The sequence below is a fragment of the Drosophila suzukii genome (assembly GCF_043229965.1).
Source record: "Drosophila suzukii chromosome 2 unlocalized genomic scaffold, CBGP_Dsuzu_IsoJpt1.0 scf_2c, whole genome shotgun sequence".
NCBI lineage: Eukaryota > Metazoa > Arthropoda > Insecta > Diptera > Drosophilidae > Drosophila > Drosophila suzukii.
The window spans coordinates 17,242,422-17,268,248 of NW_027255896.1; positions in this window are offsets into that span (position 1 = coordinate 17,242,422).

Genomic DNA, 25,827 nt, shown 5'->3' on the forward strand with positions numbered 1-25,827 from the left:
GAGGTCTAAGTGTGCCGGACCATAGTCCGACAGCCGCCCTAACCTAACCTAACCTAAACCTGGCAGACGGCACCGCAATAGACTGCACCTAGCATGCACATTTGCCTTGGGACTTTGCCATTTCCATTAACTTCGAGGGCCGCGCTTAATCGTCCTTAAGATGAATAAACCAATCGTAAAGTAAACACTAGCTTCCGTTCGAAGCCCAAACTCTTTCGATCAAAGCCTACAGTATTGCGTTCTAAGTTCAGATCATATTTGCATCGGTCAGCATAATTTCTTTTCATAACGAGATGCGAAAGTTTGAGCATAAGCTTTTATTTTAAACAAAAATTAAAATTTTAGAAGCTTAAGAAAGAAAAGCTTCTGGCCGAGGTTCGTTGGATAAATTTTTAGAATTAAGAAGTCAGTATATTTTGGATTGAAGCCGTGATCGGTCACACCTAATAATAACAAGAAAGGAAGTTAACTTCGGCAAGCCGATGTTTTTATACCCTTGCAGTTATAATTATTAAATTTTAAAATACAAAAAATGATATTCCCAATAGTATAAGATAATATGTCAAAAAACACCAAAGTTATACTTTGTATCATTTTATATTCCCACCAAGTCGTCCGATTTTGATAAAATTAAATTCGAAACTCAGAACTAATTAAAAAATGTTATTTCCTAGCGAAAGAGGTTATTTATTAAAAAACACCAAAGATATAATTTTTTAAAGTTTTTTTTTCGATTATCCCTATGGGAGCTATAAGATGTAGTGGTTCGATCCGACTGGTTCCGACTTATATACTACCTGCAAAAGATATAAGACTTTTGGGAAAGTTTCAGCCCGATAGCATTACAACTAAGAGACTAGTTTGCTAGATCGACTCGTCTAGTGATGCTGATCAAGAATATATATACTTTATGGGGTCGGAAACGTCTCCTTCACTGCGTTGCAAACTTCTGACTGAAATCATAAAACCCTCTGCATGGGTATGACAAGAAAGGAAGTTAACTTCGGCAAGCCGAAGTTTGTATACCCTTGCAGTTATAAGAAAAAATCAATGTCAGTAACACCATGTTCAATTCATAAGGATTAGCTTCAGTGATAGGTTAGGTTAGGTTAGGGCGGCTGTCGGACTATAGTCCGACACACTTAGACCTCAATGGGTCCGTTGTGATACCGCATGATCTCGTTTCTTCCTTCTCCAGGGTCCCGTTTCTAGTAGTTTCAGCTTGTGTTAAGCTGATCAGCATGTCTTCCACCCGGAAGATTTAATAAAGGCACTTATGCTTTTGAGATTAATCTCCGATATTTCGGTAAGATCGTCGATGAAGGGGCTTCCTAAGTGTTTCAGTCTGAGTCTGCATAGGGCTGGGCAGAAGCAGAGAAGGTGTTTTACCGTTTCCACTTCTTCCTCATCCCTACAGCTTCTGCAGAAATCATTTTGCGGGGCTTTTAACCTGCCGGCATGCGCGCCAACAAGCCAGTGGCCTGTAAGAGCTCGGATCAGCATGCCACACTCTGTGCGGCTGAGCTTGAGTAACTCCGAGGTTTTTTTGTTGTTTATCACAGGCCATGTCTGGTGAGAGATGCGACACTGTGGTGCGTTTTGCCAATGGGTGTTGGCTAGTGTGTTGAAGTGCTTTTTTTTTTTAACTTGCAAGTAGCCATGGGCATACCGACATTTTCCTCTCCTGGTAGAAGAGGCTTGGTGGTGCCCTGCCTGGCTAATTCGTCCGCTATGCAGTTGCCTACAATGTCCCGGTGACCCGGAACCCATATTAGGCTGATAGTAAACTGATTTGCCATCTCGTGGAGAGATCTGCGACAGTCTGCTATTGTACGAGAGTTGGTGTTTGTCGAGTAGATCGACTTAATAGCCGCTTGGCTGTCACTATATATGTTTAGGTGTCCTCTCTGGAGGCTAGGGATCCTTAAACAGGTTAGTGCTTCTTTTATAGCGTGGACCTCCGCCTGAAAGACGCTACAGTGGTCCGGGAGCCTGAATGACTTCCTGATATTCTGTTATAGCGGTGGGAAGCACGTTATTGAAGGCTCCCTCTATGTCCAGGAAGGCGATCAGTGTGTATTCCTTGATGTTGAGTGATTTCTCGATGCTGTTTACCACCAAGTGTAGCGCCGATTCGGTTGACTTACCTTTGGTGTAAGCGTGTTGTGCTTCTGATATTTGTGTCGGGTCTACGGTGGCCCTTATGTGTAGGCTTATCATTCTTTCAAAGCTCTTTAGCAGGAATGATGTTAGGCTTTTTGGCCTAAAATCCTTTGCTGTGGTGTGAGTGGCCTTCCCTGCCTTGGGAATGAAAACCACCTTTGTTTCTTGCCATGCTGTTGGTAGTTCTCCTACCGCCAGGATGGATTGGAAGATTTTTTTCAACCAGTTAATGGCTATTTGTTCTGCTTGCTGGATGTGAGCCGGTGTTATTCCGTCCGGTCCCGGTGATTTGTATGGTTTGAAACTATAAATGGACCATTTCATGTTGCGGTCTGATAGGAGTGGATCTATTTCGATTCCCTCTCCTGCTCCTCTTTCAGGTGGATGACCTGCTTGTTGGCTCCCCGGGAAGTGAGCGTCTAGGAGCAGGTCCAAGGACTCTTTACTGGAGTCTGACCATGATCCATCTGCTTTTTGAAGATAGCCCAAAGGCGCGGCTGTCTTAGAGAGTATTTTTCTGAGCCTTGCGGCATCAGTTGTTTTTTCTATGTCAGAGCAGAAGGTCTGCCATGCCGTTCGTTTTGCTCTTCTAATGGCCTTTTTGTAGGAGGCTAGTTCAAACTTGTAGTTCAGCCAGTTGGTGTCCTCATTTCCCGCCTTTGCTCTGTTAAACAGGCATCTGCAGTTGGTTCTGAGGATAGATAGTTGTTGGGTCCACCAGGGGGGTTTTTTCCTTCCTCTTGGTTTCTCTGTGGGGCATGCCACTTTGAAGGCAGTGTTGCATGCCTCTGTGAATTTGTATACTGTTTCGTCCAGCTCATGTGGGTTTGTGATGCTTTCTGACGGTTCCATGGGGAGGATATTTGTCAGAACTTCTTTGTACCTGTGCCAGTCTGCTCGTCTGAGGTTAGCGAAGCTGACCGGCAAGGGCGAATCAAGGGACAATACGTTGTTGAAGTGCTTTTTTTTTTTTAACTTGCAAGTAGCCATGGGCATACCGACATTTTCCTCTCCTGGTAGAAGAGGCTTGGTGGTGCCCTGCCTGGCGAATTCGTCCGCTATGCAGTTGCCTACAATGTCCCGGTGACCCGGAACCCATATTAGGCTGATAGTAAACTGATTTGCCATCTCGTGGAGAGATCTGCGACAGTCTGCTATTGTACGAGAGTTGGTGTTTGTCGAGTAGATCGACTTAATAGCCGCTTGGCTGTCACTATATATGTTTAGGTGTCCTCTCTGGAGGCTAGGGATCCTTAAACAGGTTAGTGCTTCTTTTATAGCGTGGACCTCCGCCTGAAAGACGCTACAGTGGTCCGGGAGCCTGAATGACTTCCTGATATCTAATTGTTCGGAGTATACACCTCCGCCGACGTGTCCTTCTAATTTGGAGCCATCTGTATAGAAACAGATTGCGTCCGTCGTGCCCGGTCGGCCCTGTTCCCATTCCTCTCTATCAGGAATCAGGTCCTCAAAGGGTGTGTGACTATATTCAATAGATTTGCATAGATCCGTAATTTTCGGAATCGATTTATCATGCTGGAGAATTTTAGCATGGCCATATAATTGGGCTTTCCATTGCCCTGTGTCCCTCAGTCGAATAGCTGCCGATTTGGCCCTTTCCATGCCTGCTAAGTCCAGGCTAGGGAGGTTCAAGATCGCATTCAGCGCTTCATTCGGGGTGGTTCGAAGGGCTCCACTAATACACAAAGCCGCCATTCGCTGTACTTTGTTTAGAGGAGTCAGTATGCATTGTTTGTGTAAGGCGGTCCACCACAGAGCCACTCCGTACAGTAGGATTGGCTTGACTACCGCTGCGTATATCCAGTTAACTATTCTTGGGGACATGCCCCATCTTAGCCCGATTGCTTTTTTACAGGAGTAAAGTGCAATGGTCGCTTTTTTGGTTCTCTCTTGGTTGTTTAAGCCCCATTTGAGGCGTTTATCTAGTACTAACCCCAAGTACCTGGCGTGATCGCTAAAGGAGAGATTAGAATTGTTTAAAATGGGTGGGTTAAGTTGTGGAATTTTGTACCTATTCGTAAATAGAACAAGTTCTGTTTTCGAGGGATTTACCCCGAGTCCGTTCGCTATCGTCCATTCCGATAGCATTTTAAGTTTAGCGGTCATAAGATCGCAAAGTGTTTGTGGATATTTTCCATTAAAGATGATGGCGACATCGTCTGCGTATGCCACGACCTTACAACCTCCTCCCTCCAGAATCCGCAGTAGTTTATTTACTGCGATATTCCACAAGAGGGGTGATAGTACACCTCCTTGCGGGGTGCCTCTGTTCACTAGTCTAGTCTGGGTTGAGGTCCCTAGTGTGGCTGTGACCATTCTGCTTATCAGCAATTTATGGATTAGCCTCACCATTGGCGGCTCAACCCCTAGTTCTGTGAGAGATTCTGTTATAGCGGTGGGAAGCACGTTATTGAAGGCTCCCTCTATGTCCAGGAAGGCGATCAGTGTGTATTCCTTGATGTTGAGTGATTTCTCGATGCTGTTTACCACCAAGTGTAGCGCCAATTCGGTTGACTTACCTTTGGTGTAAGCGTGTTGTGCTTCTGATATTTGTGTCGGGTCTACGGTGGCCCTTATGTGTAGGCTTATCATTCTTTCAAAGCTCTTTAGCAGGAATGATGTTAGGCTTATTGGCCTAAAATCCTTTGCTGTGGTGTGAGTGGCCTTCCCTGCCTTGGGAATGAAAACCACCTTTGTTTCTTGCCATGCTGTTGGTAGTTCTCCTACCGCCAGGATGGATTGGAAGATTTTTTTCAACCAGTTAATGGCTATTTGTCCTGCTTGCTGGATGTGAGCCGGTGTTATTCCGTCCGGTCCCGGTGATTTGTATGGTTTGAAACTATAAATGGACCATTTCATGTTGCGGTCTGATAGGAGTGGATCTATTTCGATTCCCTCTCCTGCTCCTCTTTCAGGTGGATGACCTGCTTGTTGGCTCCCCGGGAAGTGAGCGTCTAGGAGCAGGTCCAAGGACTCTTTACTGGAGTCTGACCATGATCCATCTGCTTTTTGAAGATAGCCCAAAGGCGCGGCTGTCTTAGAGAGTATTTTTCTGAGCCTTGCGGCATCAGTTGTTTTTTCTATGTCAGAGCAGAAGGTCTGCCATGCCGTTCGTTTTGCTCTTCTAATGGCCTTTTTGTAGGAGGCTAGTTCAAACTTGTAGTTCAGCCAGTTGGTGTCCTCATTTCCCGCCTTTGCTCTGTTAAACAGGCATCTGCAGTTGGTTCTGAGGATAGATAGTTGTTGGGTCCACCAGGGGGGTTTTTTCCTTCCTCTTGGTTTCTCTGTGGGGCATGCCACTTTGAAGGCAGTGTTGCATGCCTCTGTGAATTTGTATACTGTTTCGTCCAGCTCATGTGGGTTTGTGATGCTTTCTGACGGTTCCATGGGGAGGATATTTGTCAGAACTTCTTTGTACCTGTGCCAGTCTGCTCGTCTGGGGTTGGCGAAGCTGACCGGCAAGGGCGAATCAAGGGACAATACGGTTTCTATGAATCTATGGTCCGAGAAGGAGTGCTCGTCAGAGACTGCCCAGTTTTTGACTGCGCCTACGAGTGAATCTGATACTAAAGTTAGATCTATGATCGTTTGGCAAGCTTTAGTTATGAAAGTAGGGGCATTGCCCCTATTGCATAAGAATAGGTTCGAATTTAGAATAAAATCAAAAAGAGACTCACCTCTGTCGTTGTTGTTTGGGCAACCCCACTGGGTGTGATGGGCGTTGGCGTCACAGCCTATTACCAATCCGTACTTGAGCTTTTCGCATTCCTCTGCTAGTCCTCTGACCAGCGCATCTGGGGGGTTTTCCTTCTCAAAGGCCAAATAGGCCGATAGAACCCTTATAGAGCCACTCTGCAGCTCCAGGCTTACTGCGGTGTTGTCTCCGTTGCTGTAATTGCGAAGTAGAAATATACTAAGATGCCTTTTGGCTAATATGCAGGTTCGAATTTTACCTTCTTTGGGGTCAAGCATAAGCTTGTATTCCTTTGTTCCTAGTCCAGCAACCTTGCCTCCTACCACCCAAGGTTCCTGTACGAGGACTAGGTCGGCTCGGCCTTCTGTCAGGCGAAGCAGAAGTGCAGCAGACGCTGCTTTACTGTGGTGAAGGTTTATTTGTAGAAGTCTTAGTGACATCTACAGCTTCAACCTCCACCACAGTGACGTCGGCCTCCTCTGTGTCGCTGAGGTCCACGTCCTCGATTGCCGGTCCGAGCGCACGCATCTCTCTGCTCAGCGACGAATCGGTAGAGTAGCCGTCCTCCGGCCCACCAGGTGCCTCCAACTCCTCAGCAAGCACCTGCTCGGCTGGGTTGCCGGCAGAGCTGCTAGCGGCGTTGGAGTCGCCCTTATACACTTTGATGTGTATCGCACTGAACCCGAAGTTCAGCACTCCACGAGCAGTCTCGATCGGAGCTACTGACTCCTTGTTCAGGACCAAAACCGCCTGGTTGACGTCCCCTTCATGCTCCTCCACCTTGACGACTTTCCAGTCCTTCGTGGGGAGGTGCGGGTTGCATTGTTGCAACATGAAGAGGATGTCCTCCGGCGTCTTGATCGCTGCTGGAATCCAGATGCTGGCTCGGGGTCTACTGGGGACATCGCACCAGTCAAGCGCAACGATGTTCGCCCCTTTGTAAACCTCGCCGAGCTTGCTTGTCGCCTCTTTGTACATATCAGCCGACCGCTGACTGTCGCATGCTACCACCTTGACGCTGCCCTGGTACCAGCCCGCGTCCATGCAACAGGGCGAGGTGCCTGGCTTCTCTCGTACCATGCGCAGGCAAATGAGGGAAAGGTGGGACTCCACTGCCTTCCACTTGTTTCTGGGGATCCTGCTCTCCGGATTTCCCCTGTCAATCAGGCCGAGTAGTACACGATTCTTCGTGATTTCGGCGAAAGAGACCGATGGCTGGATCTTTGATCTCTTCGCCGATGGCCCGGGTAGTTCGAGGGATCGCTGCCTTTTTGCCTGAGTCGCCTCTTGAGTGGGCTTTTCCTGCCCGTAGTTTGGGAGCACCTTCCTTGCCCACTCTACCTTCTTTAGCCATTCAGGCGAAGGCGTGGCAACGGTGCTCCTGGTGTGTGAGCGCAGAGTCTGGGCGGCAGTCCGCCTTTCTGCGTATGTATATTTAGCACCAGCGGGTGGCCCGAGCGCCTTGGCAGTGCCTACCGTTGCTTTCGGCGCAGATGCGCACGTAGCGGAGGCGTTTGCGGCTGGCTTTCTGCCACCCATTATCCCCAGTTTGGGATGCGGCCCTTTCTGGGCCGTGCTGGTAAGGAAGGTGGAACCAGTGTTCGTCTTATCCATGGGTTTTTTTAGGAGTTCCCGTCTCTATGTTTTTTGTTTTTTTGTCTTCTGTTTTTTGATCCATAATTTGGTCCCACGAGTTGCGGAGAAGGGGAAAAGTCCGCCCGGGCAGAGATCCGCGATGCCCGGGTAAGGCGATAGTTAGAACAGGGGGTCGCCATGTCCCTGAGCACACCGTTTGAGACTGGGCTATTTTTGATCCGGGCCCCCAGCCAGGCTGACTCTTGGCACGGTCCGTATTACACCGTAGTCCGGCCCGGAGTGAGATGTTGTTTGGGAGGGGAGTTGGGTAGGTGTTGTGTTGGGAGTGGGTTTGTGTAAAGCAACTATTTAGATGCGGCTGAACAACTCGCATCGTCGGTATTGCTTCGTTGCAAAATACCCGCTGGCTGTCCGGGACTGTTTATTTACTGGGGTTTCCGTCCACGGTACCGTGTTTGACTTATCCCACCAGCTTATTCACAGTTGACCTCGAGAGAGGTCGTCCGCTATCCGCAACCTGCGACCCGCTCGGTTGCCCCAGCTAGGCGACTTTGGAACCATCTCACAAGTTCCTCAGCCGAGAGCGATATTTGTGTAAAATTAAATTCTTAATGCTGAAAAGTTAAAATATTCTATATCCCAAAGTAAATGAAAATAAGATCAAAATCAACACAGCATATTATTTTTAAAATAATTATTTCATTATTTCTCTGGCCGTTTCCTTGACTGCTATATGTTAGAGTCGTCAGGTTTTTATTAAATTTAATTCGAAATTCCTAAAAATACAAAAAATGATATTCCCAATAATATTTCAAAAAACACCGAAGCTATAATTTGTTTCATATTATTTTGTCACCACTTTTTCGATCGTTCCTATGGCAGCTATATGATATAGACGTCCGATTTTGATAAAATTAAATTCGAAATTCAGAACTAATTACAAAATGTTATTTCCAAACGTAGAAGGTTATATGTGAAACAAGAAAGGAAGTTAACTTCGGCTAGCCGAAGTTTGTATACCCTTGCAGTTATAAGAAATAATCAATGTTAGTAGAACCATGTTAAATTTTTAAGGACTGTTGCTAGCTTCAGTGATATTTGTGTAAGATTAAATTCGAAATGCTGAAAAGTTATAATATTCTATATCCCAGAGTAAAAGAAAATACGATCAAAATCACAAAGCTAAAATTTTTAAAAAATAATTATTTCATTATTTCTCTGGCCGTTTCTTTGACAGCTATATGTTATGTTGCTATATATTTGTCCGATCCGTCTGGTTTTGACTTATATACTACCTGCAAAAGAAAGAAGAATTTTGGGAAAATTTGAGCTCGATAGCTTCAAAACTGAGAGACGGACATGGCTAGATCGACTCGTCTAGTGATGCTGATCAAGAATATATATACTTTATAAGGTCGGAAACGTCTCCTTTACTACGTTGCAAACTTCTGACTGAAATAATAATACCCTCTGCAAGGTTATAAAAAAACATAACGTTGATTGAATGGTGGACTGAAGATCAAATTCATAAACATCAAGAACACTCTTAAAACAAAACAAATTCGAAACGGCAAAAAATAAACTACAAAAACCAACCAAACAACAAACAACCATAACAATCCCAAGAAAACCTAAAGAAGGAAGGAAGGGCTGTAGATCATTCCCTAGCCAACACTAGAAAATTTTTTCTCTCTATCGACAAGAAGGAAGAACATCGTACAAATTAAAGAAGGAACCCATCGGACAGTATCGTGAGGATAAATAATAATAAATTTATTAAATTTAGTTCGAAATTCTTAAAAATACATTAAATGATATCCCCAATAGTGTAAGATAATATGTCAAAAACACCAATTTTCCGATCGTTCCTATGGCAGCTATATGATATAGTCGGCGGATTTTGATAAAATTGAATTCGAAATTCAGAACTAAATAAAAAATGTTATTTCCAAGCGTAGGAGGTTATATGTTAAAAAGCACCGAAGCTATTATATGATTCATATTATTTTCCCACCGATTTTACGATCGTTCCTATGGCAGCTATATGGTATAGTCGTCCGATTTTGATAAAATTAAATTCGAAATTCAGAACTAATTAAAAAATATTATTTCCGAGAGTAGAAGGTCATATGTTAAAAAACACCGAAGTTTTTTTTGCTTTCATATTATTTTCCCACCAATTTTACGATCGTTTCTATGGCAGATATATGATATAGTCGTCCGATTTTGACAAAATTAAATTCGAAATTCAGAACTTATAAAAAAATGTTATTTCCAAGCAAAGGAGGTTATATGTTAAAAAACACCAAAGATATAATTTTTTACATTTTTATCCGATTATTCCTATGGAAGCTATAAGATATAGTTGTCCGATCCGTCTGGTTCCGACTTATATACTACCTGCAAAAGATATAAGACTTTTGGGAAAGTTTCAGCCCGATAGCTTTAAAACTGAGGGACAGACGGACATGGCTAGATTGACTCGTCTAGTGATGCTGATCAAGAATATATATACTTTACTTTTAGAATATATACTTTATATGGTAGGAACCGTCTCCTTCACTGCGTTGCAAACTTGTGACTGAAATCATTATACCCTCTGCAAGGGTATAATAACAAATGCAAGGGTATAATAAATATTTCATTATTTCGCTGACCGTTTCTTTGACAGCTATATGTTAGAGTCGTCCGATTTGTATTAAATATAATTCGAAATTCTTAAAAATACACAAAATGTTATTTCCAATAGTATAAGATAATATATCAAAAAACACCGAAGCTATAGTTTCTTTCATATTATTTACCCACCAATTTCCCGATCGTTCCTATGGCAGCTATATGATATAGTAGTACGATTTTGATAAAATTAAATTCGAAATTCAGATCTCATTAAAAAATGTTATTTCCAAGCGAAGGAGGTTATATGTTAAAAAACACCGAAGCTATAATTTGTTTCATATTATTTTCCCACCAATTTTCCGATCCTGCCTATGGCAGCTATATGATATAGTCTTCCGATTTTTATAAAATTTAATTTGAAAATCAAAACTAATTAAAATATGTTATTTCCAAGCGTAGGAGGTTAAATGTTAAAAAACACCAAAGATATACATTTTTTAAAAATTTTTTTCCGATTATTCCTATGGGAGCTATAAGATAGAGTTGTCCGATCCGGCTGGTTCCGACTTATTTACTACCTGCAAAATAAATACGACTTTTGAAAAAGTTTCAGCCCGATAGCTTTAAAACTGAGAGAATAGTTTGCGTAAAATCGGACGGACAGACGGACATGGCTAGATCGACTCGTCTAGTGATGCTGATCAAGAATATATATACTTTTTGGGTCGGAAACTTCTGACTGAAAACATAATACCAAGGGTATAAAAACATTGAGAATGAAAGAAAACAATCTCTAAAATTTAATAGATAATTTCGGTGAATTAAATTTAACAATGGCAACTGGACGTTCAACTTATTTTTCTGCAGGTAATGTAAGGTAGTATATTAATTAAAGTTCAATTGAGCGAAGTAAGCAAAAAAATAGATGTCTTAGGAGAAAGGTTAGGTACAGATGCAAACATAGTAGAGGACTGTACGATTCAAAAAGTTGACCCAAATATAAAATGTGGAACCACTCTTGAAGTATTCAAGTCAATACCGAAGTTTACCGGGGAACCAACACAATACGTAGCTTGGAGGGAAGCTGCAGAAACTGCAATGAGCCTTTATATAATTCAGAGTCAGCACTAGCACTTTTACGAAATAAAATCATGGAAGCAGACCACGACGCTCTAACAAATCAAGGCACTGTACTAAATTTTCAAGCAATCTTATCTAGACTGGACTTTATATACAATGACAAACGACCAGTCAATGTTCTTGAGTCCGAATTAAGCATCCTTAGACAGGATCCAGTCCATGTTCTTGAGTCCGAATTAAGTATCCTTAGACAGGGTAGAATGACAGTTACTACAATGAAAACAAGGAAGAATGCTATAGTCGAGTACCTCGACTATCAGATACCCGTTACTCAGCTAAATGGAGATATGCAAGCAGCAAAGCGAGATTAAAATGCGACACCTACCGGCGGTATACAGATTTAGGCGTTAATGGCGTAAGAGTGGGCATGGCAAATTTTTTTTCTAGCATCAAAACTGTAGGAGCGACAGTTTTGGGCGTCTTGTGGGCGTTAGAGTGGGCGTGGCACTCTACTGAAACAAACTTGCGCTGCGCAGGAATCTCAGGAATCTGCGTGCCTAATCCCAGTATTGTAACTCTCATAGTTTCCGAGATCTCAGCGTTCATACGGACAGACGGACAGACGGACATGGCTAGATCGACTCGGCTAGTGATCCTGATCCTGATCTGCCTGTTACATACTTTCCGACGAATCTAGTATACCCTTTTACTCTACGAGTAACGGGTATAACAATAAAATTACTAGAAATTCTGATTTGCATAATACACCTAATTTATTTCGTTAAGGCAGCTCATCTAAATGTTCTAAATGTTCATTATACCCTTGCAGAGGGTATAATGATTTCAGTCAGAAGTTTGCAACGCAGTGATGGAGACGTTTCCGACCCCATAAAGTATATATATTCTTGATCACTAGACGAGTCGATCTAGCCATGTCCGTCTGTCCGTCCGTTTCTACACAAACTAGTCTCTCAGTTTTAAAGCTATCGGGCTGAAACTTTCCCAAAAGTCGTATATCTTTTGCAGGTAGTATATAAGTCGGAAACAGCCGGATCGGACAACTCTATCTTATAGCTCCCATAGGAATAATCGAAAAAAATGAAAAAAAAATTATATCTTCGGTGTTTTTTAGCATATAACCTCCTTTGCTTGGAAATAACAATTTTTAATTAGTTTTGAATTTCGAATTAAATTGTATCAAAATCGGAAGACTATATCATATAGCTGCCATAGGAACGATCGAAAAATTGGTGGGAAAATAATATGAAACAAATTAAAGCTTCGGCGTTTTTTAACATATAAACTCCTACGCTTGGAAATAACATTTTTTTAATAATTCTGAATTTCGAATTTAATTTTATCAAAACCGCACGACTATGTCATATAGCTGCCATAGGAACGATCGGAAAATTGGTGGGAAAATAATATGAAACAAGTTATAGCTTCGGTGTTCTTTAACATAAAACCTCCTAAGCTTAAAAATAATATTTTGTTAATTCGTTTTGAATTTCGAATTAAGTTTGATCAAAATCGGACGACTACATCATACAGCTGCCATAGGAACGATCGGAATATTGGTGGGAAAATAATATGAAACAAATTAAAGCTTCGGTGTTTTTTGGTATATTATCTTATACTATTGGAAATAACATTTTGTGTATTTTTAAGAATTTCGAATTAAATTTAATAAAAATCGGACGAGTCTAACATATAGCTGTCAAAGAAACGGTCAGATAAATAATGAAATAATTCTTTTAAAAAAAATGTTGCTTTCTTGATTTTGATTGTATTTTCTTTTACTCTGGGTATAGTGTAGTATGCATGTTCATTGTAGCGAGTACCCACTGTACCGACACCAACATTGTGTTACAGTGTACTTAAAGAAATACAAAACTGTCAGCCGCTAAACTCGTGCGGCCAGCCAAAATAAGAATGCGACTCAGAGCCCAACTTATGGGAAGTGATAGTGTCAGCATATTCCCATGGCCTGAGTACAGACACATACAATGAATGCATATACAACTTCTCTCGCGCTCTCGCGGCTATCAGCCAAATACATTTGTGAGCATATACTTTTATATATACATGACGGCCGCTGCCAATGTTTGCAGGCAGCGCAGCCGCAAATAGCTAGCTGTAAGTCACTCGAATTATGACCATCAATCAATAAAGAACAAGCTTGGCCGTTGGCCACTATAACCAAATCTTTTACTTTATTCTGAGGATAATAACACACATCAATAAATTGGATATAATTAATACATGGCGACCGTGACAGTGATGTCGCAGCCGAAGCAAACAAAGTTTTAAATTGAAGTGCAATTAAAGTGCAACAAAAACCGAATTGTGTACACCCAACAAAAACAAGTGCACCAACAGAAAAAAAAAATTTTTTGAAGAAAATGGTTATATAAAGACGTACAACAAACAAATGTTATTGGAATGATGCAAATGCTGAGGAAAAGCTATTAAAGAAATAATCTACGTTACTGCCTATGCGAGGACCAGCACCGGCGCCGCCTAAACCCATAGGCCAGGGACGACCATAAGAGGATAAAAAAGTGTGGGAGGCATGGCAATTCCTCCTACACCTACGTCGGAAAAGTAATGAACATAGACGATGACGTTGGATTGGACCAAGCTGCTCCTGTCGAGCAAAGGGATGCACCGAGTCTAAAAGAAGCTCTAGAGGTGTATCCCAACGATGGACCACGCCCCCTCACAATAGCTGAGTGCAGGGTACGCCAGCAGAAGAAGGACAAAGCAAAGAAGAAGAGGAGCGGCAGGAGAAATAAACTCTTGCGCCAACGAAGGTTGGCTAAGGATCTAATAAAGACGGCAGCGACATCTGAAGAAGCACAACTACACAAGGCCGAACTAACAAAGATTGAGGACAAACTTCGTACTGGTGCGAAGTAACGTAACCAGGCTGCATTAATTGCCAATGCCTGAGTTACCTTTAATATTTAAATCTTACACTCAAGCCGATGCGTGAAAACGCTGCTTGAAAACTACTAACCCCTTGTTAGGCTTTGTACTAAAATCATAGGCAGATATTTTAATTATATAGAGCGACAAATTGTAAATCTGCCATGTGAAAAATTACTATCCAAAACATTTCCTTTTCTTTCCAAATTTCTCTTTATGAATAACAGTTTATCTAAAACAAAAGATTCGCCATACATACTTGGCATAAACTATATAAAATTTTGGAAAACATTCCCAAAATGGGTTTTGTAGACACAAAAGTTGTCGATTCAACGGCGAACGTCGTTAATAAAGTAGAATCTCAAAATATTGATTTAGAAACAATAACCATACTATTAATAATAATTGTAATTATAATGTCAGCAAGTGTTTTTCTAAAAATCTATAAATTACACAATAGGTGTTTGAAGAAAAGATTCCAGAGTCGAGCAAACGACCTGGATAAAATTTTAAAAAAAAGAAGAAGAAGAAAAAAAAAATTCAAGAATTATTGAAAGCAAAAAAAAATTTTACTTTGAAAAAAATAAAAACAAAATTTAAAAAAAAAATCTCAAAAAAAATTTTACAATTTCTTCTATTATGGCCACAAGTATAGGTAGATAAACAAAACAAACAGAACGAATGCAGAGGCAGTTTTCAATACCTATATGAGGGATCAACATTTCAGTGAAAGAATTATCACACTGGCCTCAACGACCCCAATTACTATCTATGAGTTAGAAAATTTATATATGTCAACATATAATCTAGAAAGCTCACCATTAATACATTGCTCTAATAAACAAAAAGCGATGGTATTAAGCACCATCCCGGGTGTCCACGTGAGAACAATTGTAAGCGAAAATGACATACTAGGTAGTGCTAGAATTTCAGTGGTATACAAGAATAATTCATACCCATATTATAATGGAATGGAGTGAATTATATAAGGATCTAAATAAATTAAAAAGCGATTTCGATAAATCATATAAATCGTTAACGCAAAATAGATCAATACAACAAGCCACTATAAATAAACATGCAGAAATATTAGTAACTCGCTTCAACAATGCGCGTATACTAATACATGAGCAAAGAGATCGACTAGATAAAAATCGATGGTCTGAAGTATCAAAATTTCTGACCAGACTTCGATCAAACCTAATAACTATAAAAGAAAGGTATAACTTAAATATTTCAATACCGACCATTCTGAACACCCCTCTGAAAGTAGAAACTGGGGACAAATTGGAATCATCAGATCCACCAGAAGTCGACCCAGTACAGATAGAAGAATCTGAATTTGACAGCCCAGAGGTAGAAGAGAAAGACTTAAATAATCTCACAATTCCAGCTGTACTTTTTCAATCTGAATTATCAGATCAAGAAACAACAATTGATTCCGATTGCGAAATCGAACGACATCAAATAAGAACAACGACGGACGAAACTGTTGCCCAACGGGCATATATTAAGGATATAGCAAACGCTATCCCTGAATTCAACGGACAAAAAATCAACCTTAAAAGATTCATAACAGCCTTGAAATTAGTAAACCTAACCAAAGGCACATTTGAAGAAATAGCAGTTGAAGTCATAAAATCAAAAATAGTTGGCTCAACCTTGTACAAAGTTCAAAACGAATCCACTATAAACGGAATTATAAAAAAACAAGGAAGAACGCTATAGTCGAGTACCTCGACTATCAGATACCCGTTACTCAAAGGGAAATGGAGATATGCAAGCAGCAAAGCGAGATTAAAATGCGCCACCTACCGGCGGTAGACAGATTTAAGCGTTATGGGCGTTAGAGTGGGCGTGGTAAATTTATTTTTGGATCAATCGATAGGTATTGACGACACCAATACATTTCAGTTAAAATTTTTTATCTAGCATGAAAATTGTGGGCGTCACAGGTTTTCGCGGTTTGTGGGCGTTTAAGTGGGCGTGGCAATTTTTTTTAAGGTCAATCGATAGGTATTGATGAGAACAATACATTTCAGTTAAAATTTTCTATCTAGCATAAAAACTGTAGGAGTTACAGTTTTGGGCGGTTTGTGGGCGTTAAAGTGGGCGTGGCAGTCTACTGAAACAAACTTGCGCTGCGTAAGAAGCTCAGGAATCTGTACGCCAAATCTCAATAGCCTAGCTCTCATAGTTTCCGAGATCTCAGCGTTCATCCGGACAGACAGACGGACAGACGGACAGACGGACATGGCTAGATCGACTCGGCTAGTGATCCTGATCAAGAATATATATACTTTATGGGGTCGGAAACGCTTCCTTTTGCCTGTTACATACTTTCCGACGAATCTAGTATACCCTTTTACTCTACGAGTAACGGGTATAATTACAAGACACAATTATCGGCGAAACATCCGATGTAGTCAAAGCAAAAATGGCTAAAACTACTCAAAAAGGAAAAACAGCTGAAAAATTTACAACTGAAGTTGACAACTTACGAAAGCTACTCGAAGCTTCGTATATTGATGAAGGATTACCCGCTGAACATGCGGACAAACTCAGCACCAAGGAGGCTATAAACACAATGATCAAAAATTGTGAGCATGGCCGACTCAAAACAATCCTTGAGGCAGGCAACTTATCATCAATGAATGAGGCTGTCGCCAAATATATACAGTGTAGTACGGAAATGACGGGTAATACCAACGCAATACTATTTGCCAGAAAAGGACCGGCCTATAGAGGTAACAACTTCAGATGTAACTACCGTGGTAGAGGTAGAGGAATTGGTCGTGGTAACTACCAAAATAATGGGTATTACCAATATAACAGCTACAACAGAAATAGCGGAAATACAACCAAAACAATGGTTTTAATCGAAACTATAGTAACCAGACCAATAACTATAATAGAGATCGTGGAAATTATAGACAAAACAACAATAACCAAAATACCAGCAATTACGGCAACACACAACACAACAATAATGTCCGCTTTACCCAGCCAGTTTCGGGAAACTCGCAGACCCCTTTAGATACAATAAATTAAAAATACCAACAATATATCCCATAAACCACAATCTCAATATCTTCGTACCATTTATTAATTCAGAAACAGGAACGCAGCTTACGTTCCTTGTGGATACGGGAGCAAATATTTCACTTTTAAATGAAAATTCAGATACCTTTAGCAACATACAAATAAAAAATACAATAAATATTCAAGGAGTAGGCGAGGGAATCATAAAATCCAAAGGACTTGCACCAGTAGAGCTCCAAACAGACAAATATATAATTCCATAATTTTCATATAGTAAATAAAGATTTTGCGATTCCATGTGATGGAATAATAGGAATAGATTTTATAAAAGAATTAAACTGTCAAATAGATCTTAACCCTACAGAGGATTGGTTTATAATAAGACCAAATAATATAGACATTCATATTTATATCCCAATAACATATACTTCTGGTAATAATACAATTCTTCTACCAGCCAGATCTCAAGTAGTACGAAAAATCAAAATAATGTCCGATACTGATACTATATTAATACCAAATCAGGAGATTCAACCTGGTATTTACGTTGCCAATACTATCACATCAAATCAGAATACATTTGTCCGATTACTCAACACAACCAGTACTGATCAATTGATTAGTATAAGAAATTTAAAATGTGAACCAATTTCCGATTATAATGTAATTCAAAACACTTCAAGTAATAGAGAGCAAAACATCATAGAAGAACTAAAGAAAAATTCTCCAATTCAATTTAAACAGCAATTAACGGAACTATGTGGAAAATATACCGACGTATTCGGTCTTGAAACCGAATCAATAACAACAAACAATTTTTACAAGCAGAAATTGAGATTGAAGGACGATGAACCGATCTATATAAAAAACAAGGAAGAACGCTATAGTCGAGTACCTCGACTATCAGATACCCGTTACTCAAAGGGAAATGGAGATATGCAAGCAGCAAAGCGAAATTAAAATGCGCCACCTACCGGCGGTAGACAGATTTAAGCGTTATGGGCGTTAGAGTGGGCGTGGCAAATTTATTTTTGGATCAATCGATAGGTATTGACGACACCAATACATTTCAGTTAAAATTTTTTATCTAGCATGCAAATTGTGGGCGTCACAGGTTTTCGCGGTTTGTGGGCGTTTAAATGGGCGTGGCAAACTTTTTAAGTCAATCGATAGGTATTGATGAGAACAATACATTTCAGTTAAAATTTTCTGTCTAGCATCAAAACTGTAGGAGTTACAGTTTTGGGCGGTTTGTGGGCGTTAGAGTGGGCGTGGCAGTCTACTGAAACAAACTTGCGCTGCGTAAGAAGCTCAGGAATCTGTACGCCAAATCTCAATAGCCTAGCTCTCATAGTTTCCGAGATCTCAGCGTTCATCCGGACAGACAGACGGACAGACGGACAGACGGTCAGACGGACAGACGGACAGACGGACATGGCTAGATCGGCTCGGCTAGTGATCCTGATCAAGAATATATATACTTTATGGGGTCGGAAACGCTTCCTTCTGCCTGTTACATACTTTCCGACGAATCTAGTATACCCTTTTACTCTACGAGTAACGGGTATAATTATCGAAGCCCGCACAGCCAAGTTGAGGAAATTCAAAAACAAGTAGGAAAATTAATCAAAGACAATATAGTCGAGCCATCTGTATCAGAATACAACAGCCCACTTCTACTTGTCCCAAAGAAAACCCTTCCGGGTTCAAACGAAAAGAAATGGCGACTAGTAGTTGACTATTGTCAAATCAACAAAAAACTTCTGTCTGATAAATTTCCACTCCCAAGAATTGATGACATCTTGGACCAACTAGGTAGAGCAAAGTATTTCTCATGCCTTGATTTAATGTCAGGTTTCCATCAAATTGAACTAGAAGAAAATTCAAGAAACATAACGTCGTTTTAACGAGCAATGGCTCATATCGTTTTACGCGATTACCTTTCGGTTTAAAAATAGCCCCAAATTCATTTCAGAGAATGATGACTATTGCATTTTCTGGACTTGACTTGGACTTGGGCTTCTCAAGCATTCCTTTATATGGATGATTTAATAGCCATTGGATGTTCCGAAAGACATATCTACAAAAACTTAAAAGACATCTTTGAAATATGCAGAAAATACAACTTAAAATTACAAAATGTTCAATTTTCATGCATGAAGCGACCTTCCTTGGTCATAAATGCACAGACAAAGGAATCTTATCAGATGACAATAAATATAATGTCATAAGAAACTATCCAGTCCCACATGATGGAGACAGCGCTAGACGATTTATAGCATTTTGCAATTATTATAGACGTTTCATTAATAACTTCGCCGACTATTCACGGCACATAACTAGATTATGTAAAAAGAATGTTCCATTTAAATGGTCTTCCGAATGCCAAAAATCATTCCAATATTTAAAAGATAAACTTATAGAACCAACTTTATTACAATATCCTGATTTCCTTAAAGAATTTTGTATAATAACGGATGCAAGTAAACAAGCATGTGGAGCGGTATTAACGCAAAACCATAACGGACTCCAACTCCCGATAGCATATGCATCACGTTCATTTACAAAAGCTGAAAGCAATAAAAGCACTACAGAACAGGAACTAGCAGCAATTCATTGGGCAATTACACACTTTCGACCATATATTTATGTCAAACATTTTACAGTTAAAACCGATCACAGACCACTAACATACTTATTTTCAATGGTCAATCCTAGTTCAAAACTCACGCGCATGCGGCTCGAATTAGAGGAATACGACTTCACAGTCGAGTATCTAAAGGGAAAAGATAACTTTGTGGCAGACGCCCTTTCTAGAATAACAATTAAGGATCTTCAAAATTTTACGGCAAATATAATACAAGTCACTACAAGACAAAAAAGTAGACAAAATTCCTGCGCAGGAAAAGATAAAGTAGAATTGCCTAGGCAATCTCAAGTAAAAGCTTCTAAGCCCAACGTATATGAAGTCATTAACAATGACGAAGTACGTAAAGTAGTGACCTTGCATGTGAATAATAATCTATGTTTTTTCAAACATGGAAAAAAAATTACAGCAAGATATGATGTTGGAGATTTGTATACTAATGGAAGTCTTGACTTAGGTCAGTTTTTCCAAAGGCTTGAACTGCAGGCTGGTAAACAAAAAATTACCCAACTCAAAGTGGCACAATGGGAAAATATCTTTGAAAATATTTCAATAGATAAATTTTAAAAAATGGGCAACTAAATATTAAAATCATTAAGAGTAGCGCTACTCAACCCGGTGACCCTAATAACAACTAATAATGAAAAAGAAGCAATAATGTCTACATTACATGACGACCCTATTCAAGGAGGACATTCAGGTATAACAAAAACCTTGGCCAAGGTCAAAGACACTACTATTGGAAAGGAATGAGTAAAGACATAACCCAGTACATACGTAAATGTCCAAAATGCCAAATGTCAAAACGACAAGACATACTAAAACTCCTTTAACACTTACAGAAACACTAGAAATGGTATTCGATAAGGTAATTGTGGATACGATCGGTCCACTGCCGAAATCAGATCAAGGAAATGAATATGCAGTCACCTTAATATGTGATCTGTCAAAATACCTTGTTGCCATACCAGTACCTAATAAAAATGCAAAAACGGTATCAAAGGCTATATTCGAAGAATTTGTTCTAAAGTACGGTCCAATGAAGACGTTCATTACGGACATGGGAACAGAATACAAAAATTCTTTAATCGAACACCTATGCAAAAACTTAAATATAAAACATATAAAATCGACAGCACACCATCATCAGACTGTCGGAACTGTGGAACGAAGCCACAGAACCTTTAATGAATTTATACGTACATACTTCTCAACTGATAAAACGGATTGGGATGTATGGCTAAAATATTTTGTTTATTGTTTTAACACGACACCCTCTATGGCACATGATTATTGTCCTTATGAGTTAGTGTTTGGTATGACTTCGAATTTACCAAAACATTTTAATAGCGTAGAGAGAATAGAACCTATTTATAAGAAACAAAGTTTAGATTAAAGCAAGCTTTCAAAAGAGCAAGATTAATATTAGAATTATTATGATAAAAACTGTTTAGATTTTGAACTAAAAATTGGAGATCAAGTTTTATTAAAGAATGAAACAGGTCACAAATTAGAATACAAATATACGGGACCATATACAGTAATTGGTATAGAAGATAATGATAATATAAGAATTTCAAATATTAATAAAAAAGAACAAAAAGTTCATAAAGAAAGGTTAAAAATTTTTATTTCATACTAACTTTTTACGTATGGCCATACATAGAATAAATACATAGAATAAATACATAGAATAAATGCATTGAATGCATACAAAGAATAAATGCATGGAATACATAAACAAATAAATAAAATAAAAAAAAAACAAACAACAGAAATTTTACAAAAAAATAAAAATATAAAAAAAAAAAAACAACATGATATCAATATTTTCTGATTATAACAACATTTTTGAATAACATAATGTTTTCCAACTTTCTTATATTTCTTTTACGATACAAAATAATTTCTATAACTTTTGAGTTTTCAAATATATAAGTACTAGAAGATAATTTCAATAACTAGAAATAATTTCATTTTTATTACTTAAAAAAAAAAAAATTTTAATTAAAAAAAAAAAACAAAACATATTCTATAGAAAATAACTTCATTACATTACGTTATTTTTCAAAAGGAGGGAGATGTAGTATGCATGTATCATTGTAGCGAGTACCCACTGTACCGACACCAACATTGTGTTACAGTGTACTTAAAGAAATACAAAGCTGTCAGCCGCTAAACTCGTGCGGCCAGCCAAAATAAGAATGCGACTCAGAGCCCAACTTATGGGAAGTGCTAGTGTCAGCATATTCCCATGGCCTGAGTACAGACACATACAATGAATGCATAAACAACTTCTCTCGCGCTCTCGCGGCTATCAGCCAAATACATTTGTGAGCATATACTTTTATATATACATGACGGCCGCTGCCAATGTTTGCAGGCAGCGCAGCCGCAAGTAGCTAGCTGTAGGTCACTAGAATTATGACCATCAATCAATAAAGAACAAGCTTGGCCGTTGGCCACTATAACCAAATCTTTTACTTTATTCTGAGGATAATAACACACATCAATAAATTGGATATAATTAATACAATAGAATATTTTAACTTTTCAGAATTACGAAATTAGTTTTACACAAAAATCTGACAACTTAATATTTTGCTGAATGGGGTGGTGTTAGGACACGAATAACATGGATACAGGTGTCCAAATTATAAGGTAGGAACCTAGGTATACCCGTTTTTCCTATTTTAGATTACAGAAATAACCATAACAATGTTGCCACGAAGCTAGATAACAGGTAATAATGCAGTTATTACGCAATCCTTCAATTAGGTAATCAACTTGGTTTACCCAATTAACCTACGAATTGTTCCTAAAATCAGGCATTGTCCGCCATCGAAAGGGTTATATGAAGGTTAATATCAGGTATGATTCAAACTTATATATTGACTCGTAATCCTAATCCTCGGATTAGTCTGTGAAAACCAGTTGCCGAGTGACAACGTATACATTGTTGTGTGTGTGTTTTATACTCAATTAATATAAACACACCGAAAGTATAAGGTGAAAAGTGAATAAAAATCCACCAAAAATCACAAGGTGAAATGTGAATATAGGCCCATAAAAAGTATAAGGTGAAAAGTAGTTAAAAATCCACCAAAAAAGGGTGAAACGTGAAAAAAGTCTGTAACAAAATAATAAAGTATTATTATATTTTTTCCTCTAGTAAGTGTTCCTATAAAGTAAAACAGGATTCATAAATTCGTAACACATAAGTCTCTTCTGGTGAAATTCAGGTGGAACATCAATGAACATCTCTGACAAATTATAACCCCTTAACTTTTATACAATTATTTTTTAACAGCAAAATAAAGAGAATGCCGCGCATATCTTCTTTATCTCAAGAGCAGCGACGCCAAGCTGCGCTTAGACGAAGCCAATCCCAATATGCTCAATATGCGTCACAAATAAGGACCCGTAAAGCGCACCACATTGCATTGGCCCGTACAAGTAATTTGGAGGTAGCAGAAGCTCGCTCGCACGGGACGCTGTAGCGCGCGCAATAGTCAGGTCGGATTCCGAGGAGTGACGACGAGAGCAGTCGCGAAACACTGTTGATCATACTACTTGGAGATTGATCGATAAAAATCGAGGTCTCGAGCGCACACGGGACGCTGCAGCGCACGCAAGCGCCAGGTCGTATTCCGAAAAGCGACGACGACAGATCGATCGAGGAAAATCGAGGACCAGAGCGCACACGGGACGCTGTAGCGCGCGCATTAGTCAGGTCGGATTCCGAGGAGCGACGACGAAAGCAGTCGCGAAACACTGCTGATCATGCTACCTGTCGATCGATCGGGGAAATTCGAGGACCCGAGCGCGCACGGGACACATACTGCAAACATACTGCTGACCATGCTACGTGGAGATCGATCGAGGAAAATCGAGGACCTTAGCGCACACGGGACGCTGTAGCGCGCGCAATAGTCAGGTCGGATTCCGAGGAGCGACGACGAGAGCAGTCGCGAAACACTGCTGATCATGCTACCTGGAGATCGATCGAGGAAAATAGAGGACTCGAGCGTTTACGGCACGGAGCAGCTCATAGGATCACTAGAAACAGCCCTATCACTAGGACACAGGAGCAAAGGACCAACACAGTGCATCATCGGAACACAAGACTTCAGCAAAGATTTCGGGGACAACAAATTCAGGAAATGGCTGACGAGCGACTTCTCACATACAGGACGAGTTCACAAAATCGACAGGCGGAATCTTCAAGACAGTCACAGCGCAATATTGCTGCAAAAGCACATCTTTCGGAGGATGAACGAGAGGATTAACGGGAACGCCAGCGACGGAGGGGTCGAGCTACGGCAAGGGAACAATATCTTCGTAACATTAAGGACGGACCAACTAAGTTTTGTACGTGCTGTGGAGGAACGTGGCTTCCATCTCAGGTAAGTGGTTTGAACATACGTACTATTTCTTCTAAATACCCCAACTTTAGTCTAGACAATGCCTTTTATTTAAGTAGAAAGTTTCCAAATCCGTCCGGTAAATATCAATTTTGCAGTACATGTCTTTAAGGCGTTTCCAAAGGTAGGATACCATCCCTTTGTCTCTCTAATGGCTTCGACTTTCCTTAACTTTGCCTTAAAAACTTGACATGTCTTGAGGAGCGCCTTATTTCTCCTCGAATTCACTTTATGCGCATTATATCCCTTGGATATGAAAGGCAATGCGGAATAAGAGGCGCTGTAGTCAATGTTCCAATTTCAGTACCTGATACGGTAACCGTACTCCCGCGCACCTTTGATTCGACCCATGTAATCAGGGTTCATTTAAAAAGAAAGTTAGAATATTCCCATAATCTCATGACGGAAACTATTCGACCCGCTCAGGTTATTCAAGCTGTGCGATACTTGGTTAACACTGAGCTCTACAGAAAGCACAACATTTCCTTTGACGGTGATTGGCTCAATCAAATGGGAGCCGAAGAAGAGATACCTTTCATCGCAGATGAATCTGACCGAGAAGTTGAAGAAGAGCTTCTTCGTCAACATTCTCATTCTCAATCAAATGACGAGCAAGAAGGTGATTCCTTCCGAAGAAGGCCGCATTCCAACAAATTTAACCCTTGACGACGACGCAGAAGAACTTTCCTTCCCAACTATTTCTTGCGGCGAAATATTTAAAGAAAATTCGACCTATGCAATAAAAGCAAGATCGCAAATTCGCTTTTACGACCGTCGTTGCGCAGTAGTGCCCAAAGGCCTTTAGATGTACAAATTTTATGAAATGCAACGAATTCAAAGTTCTAATTCCATTGCCCTAAAAAAGAAATCAGGTGCAGTAACTGCTGCAAATGTGAGGGATAATTCATTTGTTGACAGTCTTGTACAACATGACGATGGATTTCACATTCTAAAAGGCCTCCGTTCATCTCCAGCATACTGGGAGGCAGAAAAAAGAAAGTTATAGTCATGATTAGACAATTTGGGTTGCCTACATTCTTCATAACCCTCTCTGCTGCTGAATCTAAATGGAACGAACTCTTAGTTATTTTATCTCTTTTATTGGATATCAGAGACATTCCTGAGGAAGAGGCAGCAGCTCTTTCTAGCACCGAAAAGGCTAGATTAATTAGGTCTGACCCAGTAACGTGCTCCCGGTACTTCGACTACAGGCTCCGGTAATTAATGAAATTATTTAAAAGCTCCGAGATATTTGGTGAGTTAAAACTCGTCCATTATTATTGGAGGATCGAGTTCCAGCACAGAGGATCGCCGCGCTCTCATGGCATGAATTGGTTTTCTGGTGCCCCAAAGCTAGAAGGACCCGATAACGCCGAAGAGGTCACCCACTTTATTGATCGTTACCACCAGCGGGGACGATCCTGAAATTCATGAAGTAATTCAATATCAGCGCCACAAGCACAGCGCTTCATGTTTAATGGAACTGCGAGGACAACAATTCTGCCGTTTTAATATGCCATACCCACCAATGTCTGAAACTCTGGGTTTGAATCCATTTGAAGAAAACGAATCCAACGTTGAAAAATATAAAAAATATTTAAACAAGTTAAAGA